The sequence below is a fragment of the Diadema setosum genome, chromosome 4, assembly GCF_964275005.1.
Source record: "Diadema setosum chromosome 4, eeDiaSeto1, whole genome shotgun sequence".
NCBI lineage: Eukaryota > Metazoa > Echinodermata > Echinoidea > Diadematoida > Diadematidae > Diadema > Diadema setosum.
In genome coordinates, this window is record NC_092688.1 from 41,896,730 (window position 1) to 41,906,594 (window position 9,865).

The following is a 9,865-nucleotide window of genomic DNA, read 5'->3' on the forward strand; positions in this document are numbered from 1 at the left end:
GTGTCTAGTAAAGTAGACGTTCAAATACTGTAACTGTAGGTCTATAAAGCGTATCAAGGAACACTAGGCCCTACACGTAACCTAGTATGTTGGACTGAAGGTAACATGCAATATACCGCAATATACACAGTGCAGTAAGCTATGTGGCAAAACACAAACTTGTGCTTACAGTAAAAAGCCAAGTAAGAGCATCAAAAATACAATTTTGTATCAAGTATGCGACGCAGAAATCAATACCTGGTTAACTGCATCCTGAAGCTGAGTCAGTCGGTCAGCCATGTCACTTGTATTTCTCAGACTGCTCCAATTGCACCGTCCTATCTCATCAGTCCCAAGCACTGAATATTTTGTTACCGCGCCGTCGCCGTTGGGTTGCATTACGATCAAGAAATCTTCCTTCGCAGGCTTTCGATGGTAGTTGTGCGTTGCGGCTGCATCGCGTCGTGTCGTTATCGGATCGGCTTTCCTCACGATTTCGATGCGTGCCACTGTTGCTCCACGTCGAGTATCGGGGCCCGAATCGAAAAGAGTCGCAGCAGGGTGAATCGTTACTAATCCGTCCTTGTTATTTACTGGGATTATTTACCGTAGGGACCTACATGTATTGTCTAACAAATGCAGAAATCTTGGTGTTACCTTCGATCCTACTACTCGATATGTCTATGTCATATCAAGTCTCTAGTACCAATTGCGTAACGTGGGATCAGTCTAGTACAGAAAAGATAGTGCATGCACTTTTCGTTTGGATTTCTCGTTTGGATTTCTGTAATGCTCTACTGTATAACACATCGAAATCACAACTAGATCGTCTTCAAAAGCTTCAAAATAATGCTGCCCGTTTAGTTTTATTGTCACCTACGAGAAAACATGTAACACCCTTACTTATCTCTCTACACTGGCTGCCTATATTCATTATCGAATTGTGTTCAAATTACTTCTATTATTTTGTTTTTCATTCACTACATGGAACTGCTCCTCACTACAACTGTAGCTTGATTACCCCTTACAATCCTAGGCGCCTTAGGTCTTCAAACTCATCTCTACTTGCTGTACCACAAACTCATAATTCTTGGGGTGATCGATCATTTCTATATGCTGGCCCATTCCTATGGAATAGACTCCCACAAAACATTCGTAATCTGTCCTCTCTAAGTGAGTTTGAGAGCTCACTTAGAGAGGACAGATTACGAATGTTTTTGTTCTAGTTTTTTTGGTAAAAATTTCCTTTACTCCTTTTCTCATACCTCTTTTTCACTGGTATTTTCTTTCTGCCTCTCTTTCTTGCGCCATGAGCATCTATTCATGATGGATACCGGCGCATTGCAAGTGTTCATATTATTATTATTATTATTATTATTATTATTATTATTATTATTATTATTATTATTATTATTATTATTATTATTATTATTATTATTATTTACATTATTATTATTATTATTATTATTATTATTATTATTATTATTATTATTATTATTATTATTATTACTATTATGTGGTTGCATGTCTTTGTACGTGCTATCTTTCTTCTTATGTGTGTGTGTGTGTGTGTGAGTGCTCATGTTTTTTTGTTGTTATATCAATGAACAAAATTCGTGTATAAAAAAGAAAACGTCCAGCAATTCAATCGCGATCGATGTACGCCTACTGATCATGCTGCTTGTGTTGTCAAACAAAACAAACAAAACAGTTGGTGTTTCATACATTGGTTACCGACCACTGCGAACACTCACTTATCCATTCATTCCGTTTCATTTGATTTAATTCAGTTCATTTCATTAACAAAATGCAATTACATTAAAAACCTATACATGGTAACATAAAATCAATGTACAATTAACATTTTTTCTCTCTTATACTCACCAATATTAGTGGTATTCTTGACTCGGTGTTGTAATAATCAATATCATTTTTAAAACATACAAATTTATTGAAGGAATGAAAACAATTACTGTCCAGGCCGGCGCTGAGTTTTCGAAAGTGTGTGTGTATGTGTGTGTGTGTGTGTGCGTGTGTGTGTGTGTGTGTGTGTGTGTGTATTGGGGGGGGGTATATTTCTGGTGCCACTTCCGGGTTTAATCAGCTGACAAGCAAAGAAACAAAACAAAACAAACACGGTCAAGTGGCCAGGTTAGACCATTGAATTGCTAGAGTTTGTTCGCAAAAACCGATAAGTCCGAAATTGTCAAATGGAAATACTTGCGATTAAAGGTCAAGAAAAATAAAGAGAATAATAAGAAATTTTTTGCTTCTTTTGACAATAACTTTAGAAATGTACCTTTATAATGTAGTGACCAATATATCATTAAAAAGGTATTATTTTGTACTTTATGACAGAGACCGTACTTCAAAATCTTCAAAAATGGACTTATCGGTTTTTGCAAACAAACTCTTCGTATCCTGTCCTGCTGTCCTCTCAGCACAGATCAAATGCAAAATGTTCGATGATCATGATAATGACAATAGTGCTATCAATATCGATTATTATGATGATAATCATCATCATAATTTTATCATCATCACCATCATTGTTGCTGTTAAGAGGAATATCATATTAATAAGAATAACAAGCATAGCATCGAATAGTAGATAAGAAGAATAAAGATGAATAAGAAATGGTAGTAACGTAGTAGCAGTATTTCTAGTCGATGAGAAGAAGAAGAAAAAGAAGAAGAAGAAAAAGAAAAAAAAAGAAGAAGAAAAAGAAGAAGAAGAAAGACCAGTATTTCAGCACACGTCAAATGACTAATGTAACCATATAGGCTAATAATACTTCAAAGCATCCGCGTCGTTACACCGTGCGATCCAGGCCACACGAATCGGGCCAATAAGCCAGTTCGGAGATAACTCATGTGCACATCGGTACAAATGACCTTTCATTTTTGTCACTCGATTCAAAGAAACATAATGAATCAGTTTGCCCAACAAAGAAATTTATGGAACTCGTATTCAAACAAAGAGTAAACCTGCGTGTAGATCAAGTGACTAGAATGGTTCGTCAATCAACACTTTATGAAGTATCAGTTCATTGCGGTGTATTGAAAATAATCAATTTTTTTGTTAACATTGCCAAATACCAGGCTTGCTGTCAGGTGGATGTACTTGCAGGCACCATTAACAAGGATTAAATGAATAATCATTGCAAGACAGATGCTTATCTCAGTAAATCCAAAAGCCAACCTGTCTGTCAGAAAAAACCAAAAACCAAAAACAAAACAATTTGCCTATGCGCAAACTGGAACCCCGAATTATTACTGGCTTATTATCAGAAACGGTATACTGCCCTCACTCGTCGGTCATTATCTTGATTCTCGCCTTTTATGTCTGCTTTGTCACTCCACACACTCGAAAAACCATTGCACATTACAGCTGTAATCAAGAAAAAGAAAATCTTGAAAATTACCACTGATCAAACAAAATAAAAACAACAAAAAACGAAGATGAGAAGATGAAAGAAACATTAGTGACAGACACAACCCAGCCAGACCAGTGTTCTGAACAAATACTTAAAAAAAAACACTCCTAAACTTTCTCATGAGTATACATGAGGTATCCAGCTATCACCGCTTAGTTTTTATAACAAAAGCACACCAGCATCCCTGCTGTTTCGTGTGGTTGATACACACGCTGTGACAAAGAGATGCTTCAAGCAGGGCAGTGACGTACTGTACGTATTGCCTCTTCTTCATTTTGTTTCAAGTATATAGCTCCCCCGTGCGCAGGCGACATGTTTCCAGAGCCACACAATCAGCTTGACGCGATCCCTCGCGAACAGGTGAACCTGGGTCCCTTGACAGGTCCGAAGTCCCAGAAGCCAACTCCAATATAGCTCTATAGCTGAGGTGACAGCGAGATCCCCGCTTGCCTTTTGAAAGTCCTCTTGAGTAATATACCAAGATAGTATAATGCACGATGATGACGGATTGCACCCGGTGTCGTCTCGGCGTCAACGTCCGAGCGCAGCCGGCTCCAGAACTGTCCAGATTTCCAATCAGCCGTGACATTATTCTCTTGGGCACCACGTCACTCTCATTTGCCAACGCTCTGCGGGGAGCGTAAAACCGTGGTAGACTATATAAACATTTTTCAGATCAGCTTATCCAATCTTGGGGTAATTATCTGCTGATGTAGAACTTAACAAGGAACATGGTCTTAAGAACTCGCGGCGTTTTGTTTTTTTTTTTCAGCCTCCTGGCACCCCCTCCCTTCTCCCCGATCTCTTGAAGTTCCATTATCGCGACATTATTAAAAAAAAAAAAAAAATCGCGTTTGGAGTTGGCAGTGTAGGGCATTTTAACAACTTGTCTGGTTACTTCATTTCCACACTGGCACACTAATAATCATACTCACTCGATTTCCACCACATCAATTCAGATCAATTGAATTGAATTGAATTCAATTCAATTCATGTGATACATAATCATTCACTGATTCACTGATCATTCACTGAAAAATAACTAATTAAAGTGAAAATTCGACGACAGGTCGGAAGTCTCAAATAGATTCAAAAACAGAATAATATTACGTTTTGTGTATGATTATACTAATGAGAGCTTTGTGAGGTGAAAGCATCTTCAAACGACCTAATATAAATTCCTATTTCAGATCATTCATTAAAAAATGTGCAATTTCTCCACAAAATAGGTCCTACATCGACTTCCCTGGAATTTGAACCAACTATCATATCTTTTTTTCTCTACCAAACGAGGAGTATTACCATTTAGGTATGCTAATCATAATTTCTAAAAAGTTCCCATAATGTCAATGCTTATGACTTTCAAAATGGCGACGATTGACATTAAAGCGGAATGGGCTGAATGTTGAGTAGCGTAGGCCTCCCTCCCCTAGTCTGAATTCACAGTATATAAAGATTGAAATTGCCTATAATGTTTTGCGACTGAACGGTATTACATTAATGTACCTCTCTTCCGAGATTCTCCGTAGACGAAGAACGCCATTAGGATTAAAGGATAATGTATTTTCTCAAGTATACATATCAGATTGTGTTCCGATACTAATATAGACGAATATTTATTTCCAGGCATGCGACCTGAAATAAAACTGGAAGTTTGTTTGTAGAAACATACAAACAAACAAAGTTATTACTGTATTTCGAAGTATTGCGTAATAACAAATATGTTGATATGACCATAACCTTTAATTATTCCTTTGCATGATTGTGTGTGTGTTTTTTGCCTTCTTTTTCTTCTTCCTCCAACTCCCCTTCTTAGTATGCAATTCTTCTTCCACTTCTTGTTTTTCCCTTTTCAATGAATAAATCAACGAAATATATTCCATCTCGAACAAAAGGTATAGTGAACGTAATATGATGTGTTCTATGGCGGATAGCTTTTCAGCTGGACGTCCCATCCACCTCAATCCCTAGCCATATCAACGCCAAATACAAGACTATTGTGAGTGGACGTATTAGCATATAAACCCCTCAAAATAAGTTGTGAAGTTTGATAAATATTTCTCTCATCCCGGCATTATCTTCATTGAATATGACATCATAAGAAAGCCTGATTAATTATCTTTAAAATGACACCTCACTTGCTATGATTGGGTGCTCTTGGAATGTGCAAAACAGCTGCGTGCGGGGACAGATCAAAAGTGAAAAGTCACAACAATTCTGCAATTGATAATGTACAGTTTTGATGGAAAAAGGCCACTGCAATAAGCAATGCTGAAATGAGCGCACTTTTAAAAACCCCCATTTCCTAAATATTAGATGACTGTTTGGTCAACCTTTATGTTTAATTTTAATCTGCAGATACTACTGCAGTTGTTAATTCATGGATGAAGCCTGGAATCTAAAATGGCAATCTGACAATGCATTCTTTTCAAGCACATTCCTTCCTTGAAACGACAAAGCAAATGGGAATTATTATTGTTTGATACAATACGTTTGCTCTATTTTGCAACATTTCACATTTGACCTTTCCTCATACTCAGTTGTACTGTGCATTCCAGGAATGCATAATGTAAACAAGTGAGTTGTCGTTGTAAAGAAATTAATCAGGCTTTCTTATGATGTCACATTTTAATGAAAGTATGTAATTTTAAGAGAAACCTGATACATCAAATTGGAATTGCAGGACTTTTTTTTGAGGAGTTTATTTTATTCTTTTTTTTTTTTTGGCGATATTGGCCCCAAAGGGTTAAATATACACACGTGTGTATGCTGCAAGCTTTCTGCACCTGTCCGGTTTCTCGCATGCAACCCTCGAACTACCGAGATCCGCGCTTTTGACATTTTGCCAAAGCGAAGACACTTTATATCGGCGTCGTGTGTGAGATGCCGCTCTGAGAAACGCAGATTGACTGATGGCGATAGTGACCGAGTAGGATGGGGCAAGGGGTGCGCTGGTTATAGGGGTGGGACTTCTTTGGTGTGTGTTTGTGTGTGTGTGTTTGTGTGTGTGTGTGTGTGTGTGTTCGCTCGCGCGCGCAGAAGTGTGCATGCACTTGGATATGCATTGTCATTATGTCAGAAACAACTGTCACCCAAGACAGATAGACCCTAAATAAATTCAAATACAAGATCCGACACAAGCAAGAAATAATAAGATGTATAACAAAAACGTTTATTTCACAGTATGTTATTGTTTTCAATCTTTCTCGTTGTGCTTTCTGTCTAATAATCAATAATTTTTATAAGTAATATTTCACAGAACATTTAACAAACATTATGTATGTTTATATGATATCTTTTTAAGCATGTGTTTGTATTATGAATGTAATTATTTTCTGTATGATGTAAATACATTATCTTTGCATTTGAAATAAAACAAAATGATAACTTTTACGAATTTATTCTTTGAAACTTGAATAATCTCTCGATCTCATTCTTTCTGTTTCGTATTCCTTTCAAATGAAAAAAAAAAAAAAAAGGTCGGTTACACGAGCCGAAAGAAAGCTGATAGCTTCTCATTCGTCACGCTTGTAGACGAACATCTTACAGGGCAACATTGGCTTTGATCTAAATTACATTACCACCGGTGTAGGCGACAGATATGGGCTCGTCATGTTACAGGTTACTGGTTCGTAACTCGATCAACAAGGCCTACCGTCACCCGATGCAGTGCGGTGCAGTGTATGTATTACTGGCGAAGATTTACCTTCTTTTCGCCCGTACTGTTTTGCAGTCTGCGCTGGCTCCAGAAACTTAAGCGAGGCGCGAGCCGCTTTGTGACTAGATCCTGTCGCCATCAGAGCTCAGCAGTGCGTGCGCTTCCCATGCAATGCACTTCGGTTATGTTTCAAGTAAACTTGCAACACTCGCCATTCGCGATCGAAACACTTTCGTCGCAGAGCACCGAAACAATCTCAGCACGAACGGAGATGGAACCATTGTAACATGGACGATCGCTGGTCCGGTTAAACTAAAGGACCCAGTCTTACACTTTGATTATGTGCTGCTGATGTCGATTTTCTTTTTTGGTCCTTTTTTTATTTACTGCGATTTTTGTCAAGGCAAAATTCTGCTCGCCATTCAGTGGACAGAAAATATCTGACACGAGAGTGGGATCATGGACTGGAAGAATATTTGGAGGATTTTCACCATCTTGGATGTATCTATCTTCATCTGCAGTAAGTTTGGTGTACATGCATGATGTTTCAGAATGCTCCTTATTGTAGTGAATCTCTTGTATGATGCCACTTCATTTTGCCCTTGCAAAATCATTTTGAGATACATGATGATAAACTTTCCTGATAGGATCCACATCCCGGGTGAACTAGGCATATGTCCAAAACGGGTTGGAAGTTTATTTTCCTTCTTTTTTTTCTTTTTTTACTGTCTCCGACTTATGTCATAAACAACAAAAGAGACAAAGAGAATGGTGATACAAATACGAATACAAATTAAAATCTGGTCTAAATTTCGTCACATAAACAACTGCACTTTCGTAAGGCCCCTTGTCCTTTGACATAATGTATACTATGTCTCTGCAGTGTCGCGCTATAAACATGTATCATCTGCGCAATACACATCGATACTGCGTTGATGTTTAGATGAATATATGCTAAAGAAAAACAAGGATGATGTTATTCCGAGACGGAAGCGACCCCCCCCCCAAAAAAAAAAAAAAAAATACCAACAACAACAACAACAAACAAACAAACAAACCAAACACCAATTAGATAAAACAGAAACAAACATACAGAAAAAAAAGAATGGAAACTTTGCGAATCCTTTAATGTGGTCATTTATCCGCTTCAAGAAATCGTTAATCTTGAGAGCTAAGTATGAAGAAAGTTATTTTAGTATACCATGAATGTATTCAACGCATTGTTATGCGGGTGATAAAGTTGTGGTAACAACGCTCCCAGATAAGTTATGCAAAAACCACGAATTACAAAACGGTGAAATGTCATGAAATGTGAAATACTTCACCACACTTGTACATACGTACACCTGCAGTTAAAGTCATTATTTTACTTCTATTATTGTTTCAGCCATGTAGGCCTATGGTACATATGCGACTTTCAAACGATATTTTCTATGTTGTTGACAAGAGAAATTCTTATCATCATGGTTACCATTATACTATTATACTCATAATGTCGTCATTGTCAATATTGATATTGCATTGAATGTTGTTATTATCATAATTATCGTTATGTTATTGTTGTCATTAGTATTTCTTTTTTACGAGCGATAATGCTATTCATATCTATAATAGTGTTTATGTATGCAAGAGGCATCGTATAGACCTGCTAAGTGTAAATGTTTGATAGGATTTGATTTATACCCAGGGAAAACGAATAACCATAATTATGTTGTCATATCTGGGTCAGAAAAGTACCATAAATCAACGATACGCTCATGGAAAGCGGTAAATTGCAAGTCTCAGGTTTTAACATCACATTGTACGTATTTTGGTGGTAGTAAGAGGTCACGATAATTGTAGCGCTATGGAGGCCATGAAAACCCGAAACATCTGTGGGCACGGGGCACAATGTACCATTGTTTCATCAAATTTTTCAAATCGATAAAGCAGCACAACCAGTTAAGAGCCCCAAACAATCCTATATATCAATGATGCTATCATGACTAATGGTTTATCACAAAACTGCGTTCTCGTCTGATGTATATCGCATGAGGGCAAATGATATCAGTGTCTGGGGATATAATCCTTGTCAGATTTCGTTGGCAAGTAACTTGATTCTTCACGTCATATCTATTTCTTCTTGCATAGCATGGCTGTTAAGATGAGTTATGAGGCGCATTCATCTTTCTCGGCAGGATCCCGAATTCAAATTCAGGGTAGGGCCGTATAACTCACGCATGTGAATGCGTTTGGATGTATAATAAGGATTTCAAACGAAATTTTCAGCCTATCACTATCCAGTATTCAAGCAATGTTTGAAGTTTTAGAGAATAATGCTTCTTGATGTCTGCGTTCATAAAAAAGGTTGTATTCATTTAAAATTTTGTAACAAACGCAAACAGAAGAAAACTGAAAAGAAATGAATATAATTTATTAGTGGAAAAATTAGCAAAGAAAATGTGATTCCATCGGATTTTTAATTTAGGGTTTCTTTGAAGAACACTGAACTAGGGCTTTCTATAGCTCAGTCGGTAGAGCACCGGGCTAGTAATCCGGAGGTCTCGGGTTCGAATCCCGATGGAATCCCATTTTCTTTGCTCATTTTTCCACATTTAACATTTTCTCATTTCACACTTCAAAACAAGTAGAGTGTCTGAATGAATGTAACGAGATACAGTACAAGAATCACATAGAAATGAAGGCGTCATATTCTCGTTCAAGCTCGACACCACTATCCAAGTCCTTGATACATATGACACTTGATTTAGAACATTCTTCTCTTTACATAATATACACATTGTGTAAATGTT